An 11,862-nucleotide genomic window follows, 5' to 3' on the forward strand; every position below is an offset into this window, starting at 1 on the left:
CTAGTTCATTTTGAGGAGCACGGGCTGCTAACCATGGTGGGTTTCAGGGACAAGGTCAGTACCTTTGTGCCTCCTTGGCTCCCATCACTAGAATCTCCATTTGGACCCCCAAGGCAGGCTTCTGAGGAACAGAGGTTTGTTCACTGTGGGCTTGGGACCTGTCCATTGACAGACTGTCCCATGCAGGGAGGCTGTACCCATGGGAGAAAGTTTTTGGGAGGAAGGAGAGCTCTGGATTGTTGTTCTTCCAGAGGAGGGCCTCTAGAAGGAACCTCATGTTGGGAGGTAGAGCCAGAAGGGGAGACTCGTAAGACAGTCCTGAAGAGTTGGCGGAATGTCGTTTTGCCATGTGGCTCAGGGAAGTGTAGGATGAAGCTTCCTGGAGAGGCTGCCATGGAGGAATGGATGCTGAAGGAGGAAGATTTGGGGAGGTTGTTGCCAAGCGGAACTAGGTGAGGTGTGGGAGTGAAGCTTTGCGCTGTTCGGTGACTGCATACAAGATTGACTTGGGTCCGGGTTCTGTGGTACTGCCATTTAGACCTCTGTTCTTCTGGAAAGCTCTGCTGAGGGGGGCCTGGCAAGAGAGCTCTTTGTAGGCAGAACTCTTGGGGTTTTTCTCCTCAGACTGCTCCAGTGCCACTGTCCATTCAGCCAGAAAATTGAGGGGGTGATTACAGAGCTCTAGACAGTGATGGTCCAGAGAATTAGGCTTTGGAAATTTCCCTTTTGTACATAAAGACCCGTGACTTTTATGCAAAGCAATGGGGTTGCGCATTCGGGGTGATCAGATGAGAACCTTTTTAGGAGGCTTAGTCTATGTTTCCTTCACCTTGACTTTGAAGGAGCCATGACTTTCTTCTCGGTCAGGAGGGATGTCAGGGACCCATGGTGTGGTCTGCTCTCCTTACACAGAGACCTGGTGTGCACCCAGCTTTAGGGCCAGAGAGTTTGCCCTTCAGCATCCAGAAGAGCTTCCACACAGTCCTCCCTAGACTGGCTCTCATTCCTTTCCAGACCATAGCCCTCTGGTTCCATCTTTACCACCTGAAAGAGCACCTTCTTCATTCCAGCATTCCATTGACATTTCTTCTGGGCTCTGCTCCCCTTCAGAACAAATCTGTTCGCCCTGCTCCTTGTCTTTTTCCTCTTCCAGCATCTCTGCAGTCTTTGCTTGTGGTGTACCGGGAATTCATCCTGGTACTGGGCCATCTGCTCTGGCATTGCCCTGCCAATAGCTTCTTTAAGTTTCTGTAGAAGCGCCTTCAGATGCACCCCCTGCCCCCAACACACAGAGATGAAGTTTTGGGGCAAGTGTGACCAGGATGTCCTTGCTGCAGAGCAGGGATGAAGTCACATGGCCATGCTCCTCAGAACTGATCTGGCTGTTCAGCTTCCAGGTTTCTACCTCCGTGCCCAGGAGGATCTCATGGATACCCTGGGTGAAGAGCTTCCTTTTGCACTGTCCCTCAGCAGTCCTGGCAGGCTGGAGCAGCTCCTCAAGGCACTTCTCCACGGCTACTGGCAGGCCTTTGCAGAGAAAAGACAACTGTGAATTCCCTCTCCAATACCACCCTGTGGGAATCTCTTTCATCACCCATATCACAGAAGGGGCTTCCTTCTGGAGACTCACTGAGCAGCTGCTTCAAGTCCAAATCAGTCAGAGAGACAGTAACAGTGACCTCCTAGAGCAAACTGCTCTCAGGAGCCGAGCAGAAGATTGAGAGCGAGGGATGCTACCCCATTCTCACAGGCTTATGATCCTCAGGCCTGTTTTTCCTGGGCCGATTTCTCATTGTGAAATTCCTTTAACATCCCTTATCACTTCGAGCCTCAAGAACATTTCTTCTTCTTTTTCTCCTTGCCAGCATTGAGAGCTGTGAAGCTCCTTTGGGAAAAGCTGAGCCTTGTTCATTTCTTCTCCCTGTTGAAAGTGTCATCCTTTCTCTTTCTTCCCTTCTCGCTACCTTCCTGCAGCTTCTTCTTCTTTGGTGATTGTTTTCCCCTCTTTTCTTTAGTGGAGTCGTTGTCAGATTCTGATGTTTGTTGTAACTGCAGGGTTCTCAGGTTAATGTAAAATCCTACGTACTTTGTGGTCAGAGAAGCACCATTTGAAGAAGCTCATCATATATTTCAAGTCCAAATCAGTTGGTGGAAGAATCAGATTCATCATGCTCATCCCCCATGATAATCAAGTCTCGTATATGGTCTTTTCTATGATTCTTTCCAACCTTGTTTCCAGGTTGAAGAACTGCCACTCCATCCTGTGAACTCTTCACCAGCTCTGGGTAGTACTCTGGGCAGCGCTCACTTTCTGGGTCAACAGAACAGTTGCTGCAGCCAGCTTAGGATCTCAGTGCTCTCCCAACCTTCTCTTGCCCAGATTTCTTTAAAAATGTGAGATTCAGAGGGCCTGGGAGAGAGGTGAACTGGATCCTGTTGGGTCCTGACATGACTACAAACAGTCTTGGCAGTTTTTACCACTTGGCTTCTTTGTCACAAGTGCAGGGGCTGCAAATGATCTCTCACAGGCAGGATGGGCCAGATGCACTGATCACAGCTCTAGTTAGCACCTGGGCCCTGAAGCATGCCTACCAATGGTGGCCTATGCACTTCCACGGTCCATGTCCACAGATCAAAAAGCTCTCGTGAGGGTCAGGAAAGAGAGGCAAAATCCCAGCTCAAGGTTTGTACAACATCTCAGCAACAGCGAGGTGGCTCTTTGAAAAGCAGTCATTAAAAAAGAACACTTACTGAAAATTCAACAATAAGAAAGCAAACAACCCAATTAAAAAATGAGCAAGAGATCTGAACAGACACCTCACCAAAGAAGATATACAGATGGCAAATAAGCACATGGAAAGATGCTCCACATCATATTTCATTAGAGAAATGCAAAGGAAAACGAGTTACCACTACACATCTCTTAGAATGGCCAAATCTGGAACACTGACAAGCTCAAATGCTGACAAGGATGTGGAGCAACAGGAGCTCTCATTCGTTGCTGGTGGGAATTTAAAATGGTACAGACACTTTGGAAGACAGTTTGGCAGTTTCTTACAAAACTATACATACTCTTACCATAAGATCCTGTAATCATGTTCCTTGGTATTTACCCAAAGGAGTTGAAAACTTAAACTCCACACAAAAGCCTGCATGTGGATGTTTATAGCAGCTTTGTTCATAATTACCAAATTTTGGAAGCAATCAAGATGTCCTTCAGTAGGTGAATTGATAAACTGTGGTACATCCAGGCAATGGAATATTATTCAGTGCTAAAAAGAAATGACCTATCAAGCCATGATAAAACATGGAGAAAACTTAAATGAATGTTGCTAAGTGAAAGAAGCCAACCTGAAAAGACTACATACTATGTGATTCAACTATATGATCTTCTAGAAAAGGTAAAATTATGGAGACAGTGAAAAGATTGGTGGTTGCTAGGGGTTAGGATGGAGAGAGGGATGAACAGGTAGAGCACAGAGGATTTTTTGGGGGCAGCAAAAGTATCCTGTATGATACAGTAATGGTGGATACATGTTATTATACATTTGTCAAAACCCATAAGATATACAGCCACCAAGAGTGAACCACTGTAATGTAAACTATGGGCTTTAGTTAATAATAATGTATCCATCTTCATTCATCAATTGTAACAAACGTACCACGCTAATACATGATGTAAATAATAGGGGAAACTGGGTTGGTGGGGAAGAGGGGACATTTGGGAACTCTCTATACTTTCTGATCAGTTTTTCTGTAAACCTAAAACAGCTCTAAAATAGTCTATTAATTAAAAAAAAAAAGCACTCACACAGTGGGAGAACAGAACAGGCCTTCCACAAGGAGGAATCTACCAGATGAGAGTGGCATCTGGAGCACAGTGGAGAGCAGTCACGGAGCCCAGAACCTGGAGGGGACAAGGGGGTCGGGCTTCCTGAGGTCACACCCAAGCAGAGATCCCAGGAGCAAAGGAACAACCGTGGGCGCACTGCATGGGCCTTGTGGCCTTAAGGGAGAGGGGAGTGGGGTCTGAGGGGGTAGGGCAGTGCTGAGTGGCCAGGTGCTTGTGGTCAGAAGCCCAGGGAGGGGGAAGGGGGCCTTCCTTCTTTGAATGAGTGTTATGCCTTCACTGATCTCCTGGAACATCCCAAACATAATTATTTTTAAGTACTTTTTTCTGTTCTGCAACATTGACTTCACCTGCATTGGATTCATATCAGATTATTTTGTTAGAAGTTTTTTCTGTAGCGTGAAATTTCTTCATGTGCTCTAGAATTTTTGTTTGCACATTTATTTGGAGTGTCTTTTCCTTTCTTTTCCTTTTCCTTTGTTTTGTTTTCACTTACATCCTGACTTTGTTGAGTGGTTTGGCAATTGCCTCAACTCGGCATCCTTTTAGCAAGCAGGAAATTGAATACAAGTAGCACCCACACCCTCTGTTTCCTAGGTTTGTCATTCCATATACTATTGAAGAACCACTGTCTGTGGAAAATGAAACCACCACTTCCACACAGCACCTGTGGCACCTCTTGGAATGTGATTCTGCACCAGCTCACCTTCTCTCTTACCGGGTCTTCAGCCATGCCTTCTTTCCAGGCTGAGGCTCCAGCCTCTGTGTACACAGACTGCATTCAAATTTTTGTGAACTTGACCACTGTAGAGGTTTGGTACAGGAGGATGGCCTTCTTTCTATCTCCAGCTGCTTCTTCTGGAGAAACCAATCTAGAATCTTTGCTTCCATTTGCTTGGGAGACAGAGAAAACCTTTCTGAAGTGAAAGGGAAGAACAAAGCAGAAATGCAGAGACAAGCAAAAAAGATGAAGAGAGAGGAATTCATGAGTTCCCCATTTTCCTCAAGCCCTGTTCTCTGCCTTTCCTGAAGTCTGACTGTCTAACTCTTCCTTTAATTCCAGGACACACCTCAGTATCCTTCTACCCCTCCCTTATATATTTTTTTGCTTAAGCTAGCTCCAATGGGTTTCTGATACTAGCAATCAAGAGGTACAGCGAATACATGTCTTTGGGGCATCCCTTGATCCAGTGTGTTTGTGATTTCTGTGCCAAGCATCACTGCACTTACACTCTGGGACTTCCTGTTCCCAGAACTCCTGCTTTGGAGTAACAATCTTGGCTCTCTCTATGCAGGGGGAGAGTTCGAACATCTCTCAATACAAGCAAACTTTGTCAGGAAGACGGGATTTGGTGAGGAAAACAGAGCCACTCTGTGGGTTGCGGGAAACCAAGGGCCTGAGGGCTTACACAACGTGGGGAAGCTGGGGAAGTGAGGGTCTACGGGCACGATGCACTGGATGGGGGCAGGTGGTTCTCAGAAGTTCCATAGGAAATTAATCACAATTCTCAAGCAAAAATGGCTGAACCAAAAGATCTCTAGGGTCCTTTCCAGTTTTAAGATATGCTGACTCTTTAACACGGTCCAGAGAGCGTCCTCGGTAGACTCATCAGTAGCAAGGAAAACATGCAAGGTTGGGGAGCTGGACGACTCTTAGTCAAGTGACAAGAGCCCCTTGCACACCGGCCTGTGATTAGGAAGGCAAAGCCCAGTGTTTCTGCAGTTTTTCTCATAATTCTGGCTTTCCTGAACAAACCATCCCTCCCTCCAATCCTTAGCCATCTCCCATTGGTCCTGCCCCCTGATTTTTATGCTGTGGCCTGCCAATGAAGATGTGCTCTCCTGCCCCAGCTGACTGCTCAGTGTTGATCCATGAAAGGTGTCGTTATTCCTCCAGCGTGGCTAGAGGGGACAGAAACACTTTTGCCCCCTGTCTCCTTGAGCAATTTGCTTAACCAAACGCACAAAGGATCTGGGACAAAGACCCATATACCTTTCTTTTTCAGACCTCTTCTTCAGTCAGCCTGTTTTGCTCACCTCTCTTCACTGAATATATAAAATCTTCCATGTCTCAAGAGATTGTGAAAGATTTACTCGCCTTAGTCACATGATTTTCAAAATGTGTTAATTATGCATTACTCACGTGCTCTGAGCTTTTGCTGCTAATGTCATTTTATTGGACTGGGGAGAAGTTACTTGTAGTGGTTACATAATCCTCAGACTTGCTGACGGGGTATTTTACCACCATAATATGCTTAAGTGGGGGTCCTCAATTTTGATTCATTGTCCTGATGAAATAAAATCCTTCTGGTATTTTCTTCCTTTAGTCAGATGGTAGAGGCAGTCAGCATTTTCTTTTATCTAGATGTTCAACTTCAATTCCATAGACAAATACCATTGAAAGATTGAAGTAATAATGATAGTCTAAACACAGAACTCAAAATTCCTATACTAAAGATTAATGGGTTTTCATATTTTATTTGTCAAAGTAAACCATAGAGCATTATTTCATCCCCTCAAATTTTAGTTTCAAAAAGGATGCAAGTTCAGTACTCATAAACATGGTGAAATTTATTGATCAGAAATGCTATCCTTTCTTCATAGTTGCCATAAATGGTATGATTATAAAATAGACTGACATAGAACACTTGACAGCTCTTTCTTTCTTATACACTGTAATTAATCTTGCAACCTGTCTTATTTGTCAATTTAAAATAATGAGTCAGTGAAACATGCAGTTAACACATGGCATGATTCTATGACAAATAGACATGATTCACGGTCCAGAGCAGGTCCATGCAGAAACGAGTTTTGCCTTTGATTAAATGGCAATACATGTTTATACAGCATCCTTCAAGAACTTAAGGAAACCCTGTATTTGAGGCTGAAATACGTATACTACCATTTTGTCTTTTCAGCAGCATGGGTCAATTGTTTTTCGTCAGATACATTTTTGGGGTCCCATCTGTACAATCAAAGCAATAATGAATTGTGACAGTTTTAAAATATGTCTGCAAATCCTTTGGCACCCTTCCCACGTGGGTTCTGTGGCCTCTCCCCCTGAATCTGTACTGACGTTAGAGACTCATTTGTAACCAACAGAACCAGCAAAATGATTCACATAACTTCTGAGGCAATGCAATGTCTGCCTGGTTCCCTTGGGGTACTCGCTGTGGGGTACCCCAGGTGCCACGTAAGAAATCCAACCACTCTGAGACCCTCATGCTGTTGAGGCCACGTGGAGGTGCTCCAGCCGACAGCCCAACTGAACTCCCAACCAACAACCAAACTGCCAGATGTATGAGTGAGTCATTTTGCACGTCCAGCTCGGTGAGCCTTTAGATGATTTCAGTCATTGAGAGAGTCCAAACAAGAACAGCCCAACTGAGCCCTTCTCCAATTCTGCAGTCAAATAGTTTTAGAGAGAATCTTGCATCTTAGGAGATTGAAAATGCACCTTGTAATATTAAAGGCTCTGATAAGTCCTGCAGTACAGAAATCTAAATAAGTTTAACTTAAATTTATTTAGCCACAGAGCCATTCTGTCTTTAGACATCTATTAGGAACTGATTGATAAAGCTAACACTCTGATTAATACAGTTTTCAATTATAAAATTTTTCAGTTATAGCTTCAGACTCTAGCTTGGCTCCGAATTCAGAAAGAGAGCTTGTTGCAGTTGCAATAGTTAATTGACTTCTTCTTGATAAAGAAATCAAACTTCCATGGGGAGGTATGAATAATAGGGATGGGTGGAGGATCTGAAATATCGTATTGGAAAATAAGAGGCTACTCGTTAAACCAGAAATTACACACTAGTGCAGGGAATACATCAGAAATCATCAGGAAGGAAATTACGTCTGGATAGGAAAACAATTGAGTTTTATTTAATATTCTTTTTTTTTTTTCTTTTTTTGGCTACACCACATGGCATGTGGGATCTTGATTGAACCCGCACCCACTGTACTAGAAGTTTGGAGTCTTAACCACTTGACCACCAGGGAAGTCCCAACAATTGAATTTTAAAATGTCCCTTGGTTCTGCTTGTTTTGGTGGTTTTGGTGGTCAAAGGAGTGGCAGAAACTTCTGGCTGAGTGTCAGAGCAAATCAATTTATCTACCTACCTACCTACCATCCATCTTCATTCATTTCATTTGAATGGGTAATATGGTATAAAATTCACAAGGCACAGAGTGATAGAAACTGAAAACTGTCCCTCCCAATCTGTCTTTCAACCACAGTGTTTCCAGTTTCTTGTCTATCCTTCCAGGGTTAACTTAAGCATATAGAAACAAACACATATATATGTTCTTAGAGAAAACATATATAATAGCATACTATACATATTGTATTCTGTACCTTGCTATTTGTAGGTAAAATATATATATTTAAAGTCATTCCATATTCATACATGGAGAGTTTCCTTATTCTTATTTTTTTCCATATCCATTTAATATTCCATTGTACGGATGTACCAGAATGTAATTAACTAGTCACTTACTGGTGGGTCTTTTCCTGTTATAAACAATGTTGCAATGAATAAATTTGCCTGTGTGCAAACGCATCTGAGGATAAATTACTAGATATGGAATTACTGGGTCAAATGCTGGCAGGTGTTATTCGTGCCTGGCCCTGACCTCTTTTATGGGACTGGTGTCATGCAGGATCTCGGGATCTTAGGTCCCCGACCAGGGATGGAACCCATGCCCCCTACAGTGGAAGCGCAGAGTCTTAACCACTGGACCACCAAGGAAGTCCCTCACATCTACTTTCTTTTCTGGGGAACTGCTGTTGACTGACAGTTGCTGCCTGGCCCGCAGATGTCTTGGAAGTTACACGCCCTTCTGGGGATAGCCCCTGGGTATCACAGGCTAGCCTGTGCAGAACAGCCTCTGTGGTGCAATCTTCACTCAGGAGTTCCTTGTGGGATGAGGCTGAGGCTGAGGCTAGACAGATCTTATGCCACATCTCGCCCTATCTCCTTCCTTTGCCATCTTACTTCCCTTACTCCCCCGCAGGTTTCTCCTCAGAACATTCCCTCAGTAAGTCATCTGTACAAGAATCCCTGTTTCAGCCCCTGTTTCTAGGGAGCCTAGTCTGAGACAAATGGTATGTGCACATGTAATCTTTTTGTTGTTGTTAAATCACGTTGTTTTTTTTTTAATTAAGGTGAAATTCATATAACATAAAATTAGTCATTTTAAAGTATACAATTCAGTGGCATTTAGTGTATTCACAATTGGCACACAATGCCTCTATTCACTTCTAAATTTTTTTCCATCACCCCCAAAATAAGACTATACCCAGTAAGCCATCATTTCTCTCAGCCCCTGACAACCAACCACTCTGTTTTCTGTCTCTACGGATTTGCCATTCTGGACATTTCAAATAAATAAAATCATATAATATGTGATCTCTTGGTGCATGCGTAATTTTTATAAATTTCATAGATATTGTTCAATTGCCTCCATAGAGGTTGTACCAATTTAGATCCATCCTAGCAATGTAAGAAAGTGTTAGGGAAAATTGTATCATCTTAATTGCTCATCAAGTATTAGTGAAAGATTGATTATATGCTGTATATTACTTGGGTGATAGTATATTTGGAGCAGTGTACCCCTACTTTTAAAAATGTGTTTGTTTCAAGAGGAACTGGGACAACTGTCTGCTTAAAAAGTTGTTTCCATCTCAACAGCCATGTGACCAGTGACCCCATGGCTCTTCCACTGGCCATGTAGATGGTGGGGAGGGCCATGGCCAAAGGGACTGGGTAGGAAGGGTTAGGATACTTTAGGACATAACAAGTTATAAGGTCTCCAGTTTTTAAATCTTGACAAAGCTCAGACTACCTAGTTGTGAGGAAAATATCTGGGACTCATAGGGAGATTCTGTTTCTGAGCCCAAATTTGACCCAGTGCTTTTAGGGGGTAGATGGCTTAAGCGGCAGTGTGGTTTGCATAAGCCAGAGGCAGCCTGCTGTGGGCTTTCAGGTCAGCACACTTGAGATCCAATCCCAGCTCTGCTGCCTTCTAACTCTATGCCCTTATCTTTCTCAGTCTTGGTTTCATTTTCAGTAAAACAGTAATAATAATACCTATCTTGCTAAGTTATTATGAAGATTCAATGTGTTTGTTCCCTGGTAGGGGTTCTGTAAAGAGTACTGAAAAGGTAGTAGGAATTGTGGTTATTATTATTGGAGAGCTCTCCTTAGCTTTGAGGAAAGGTTTCAACACTAGAGAACAACAGCCCCACTTTTCACCAGTTCTTCACATTGTCCTATTCCAATTCTTTTACACTAACAAAGACCCGTACTCCCCTCTCACTGCCTTGATCTCTCAGTTCATTCAGGGGCTGGCATAGACAGCCAATAAAAGAAAGCCAGAGCATGCGGGTGTCAGGGTTTTCTCTGCTGGTAAATGTTTGGGAACCCCATAACCTGTGTTCAAGAGGGCCTATATGACAAGGGGTTTCAATGGTGGGGAGTTTTCCCATTTCCACTGAGGACAACGTAAAAGGAAATGGAGACGCTGGAGCAGAGGGGGTTAGAATAACCTTAAGCAAGATCTTCCAAGACCCTCAGTGCTAGAAGATTCCATACTGTGAACACATTGCCTCTGGGTTTATTTGAGTGTAGTCCAGCTTTATGGTTCAGCCTTGGCTTTGTATTATCTAAGACACCCAAAGGAAACCCCACATATAATACAAAATGCACACATTATAGAACAAAGCCAAGGGTGATGATGATGATGATGATTTTGGCTGCACTGCACAGCTTGTGGGATCTTAGTTTCCTGACCTGGGATTGAACCCAGGCCACGGCAGTGAAAGCACTGAGTCCTAACTACTGTATTGCCAAGGAATTCCCAAGGATTATTTTTTTTAAACCCTCATTATGTTTAAAATCATTTTGGGGTAAGTTTCAAACGATCCTCTTTCATTATATTCCCCACTGTTGTCCTGTTCATAAAGATTGTTGTCGTATCATAAAGATTGTTGTCGTATAATGAGTAGGGTTGTGAACAACTTTATTGGCTTATTTGTTTTGGTGGAAGAAGGGGTGCTTTCTTGAGAAAAGAAAATTGGAACATTTGTTTAAGAAAAGTTTATGCGGACAGAATTTTCTCTGCTTTGGAAAAAATAAAAAAGCCAGATCTGTCTTGAGCCTTTCATGTTAGGTAATAGTTTGAGAGTATGTCTTCACATCTTGTAAAATAATTATTGCATAAATTATTTATCCTCTTTTCCAGAATAAAGTACTTCTTGGTACCCACACTTGAGAGAACTTACAGATGCAAATTGGGGTGGAGTGTGGTTTTAGCTTTTTTTTTTTCTTCTGCAGTAGGGAAGGCAGATTAGGTAAAGGCACATACTCCAAGATCTAGGCTGCCATGTTGTTACACAACTCCAAAAGACACTATTACATTATACCCTATGTGAATGGCGCCCCCTGGAATTCAACAGTGTAAATGGTGAGCCCTGGAATTGTGCATCACTTAGTAATGTCCACATTTTGTTTCCCAGTGGCACTTTTGGAGTCTTGCCTCATTTAGTGTCTCTAGAAAGCATTATCTACAGTTCAAGCTACAACAACCTGAGTCAGAAGCTGGCAATCAAATCCAGCTTAAGACATTCTCCTTCCTCTGAACACTGCTGGCATGTGGAAGTGACTAAGGCTTGGTCCCTCATGGTACACACAGCACAGGGGGTGACCCATCAAAGGCAGGAGATTTTGGTCCTCTGGTCTATGGATATGGTGACCATATTTTTTCAAACAAAACTCAGGACAAATGGTCTGGCAAGGGATTATTTATGGCCTGTGAATATATTTAAAAGGAGCCTTGCAAATAGCTTTTAGTGATTTATGTGACAAATCATTGTGTAGAAAAGAATGAAACTGTGAAATGGATGTCATCTCAGGAATTTTAATGTATACTCGCCACCTATAATATTAATAGCTACCATTTATTGAAGGCTTATTATTGAAGCTTCAAATTAAAGGCTTTACAGAAATTAT

At 43.0% G+C, this 11,862-nt stretch overlaps 1 pseudogene; it reads right to left on the minus strand.

Moving 5' to 3' along the window:
• Nucleotides 1-448: 448 nt before the first annotated feature.
• On the minus strand, nt 449-8,816 carry LOC103077727 (ubinuclein-1 pseudogene; annotated as a pseudogene).
• Between the last annotated feature and the right edge of the window lie 3,046 nt (nt 8,817-11,862).

This window comes from Lipotes vexillifer, unplaced genomic scaffold (assembly GCF_000442215.2).
Source record: "Lipotes vexillifer unplaced genomic scaffold, Lipotes_vexillifer_v1.1 scaffold15, whole genome shotgun sequence".
NCBI lineage: Eukaryota > Metazoa > Chordata > Mammalia > Artiodactyla > Lipotidae > Lipotes > Lipotes vexillifer.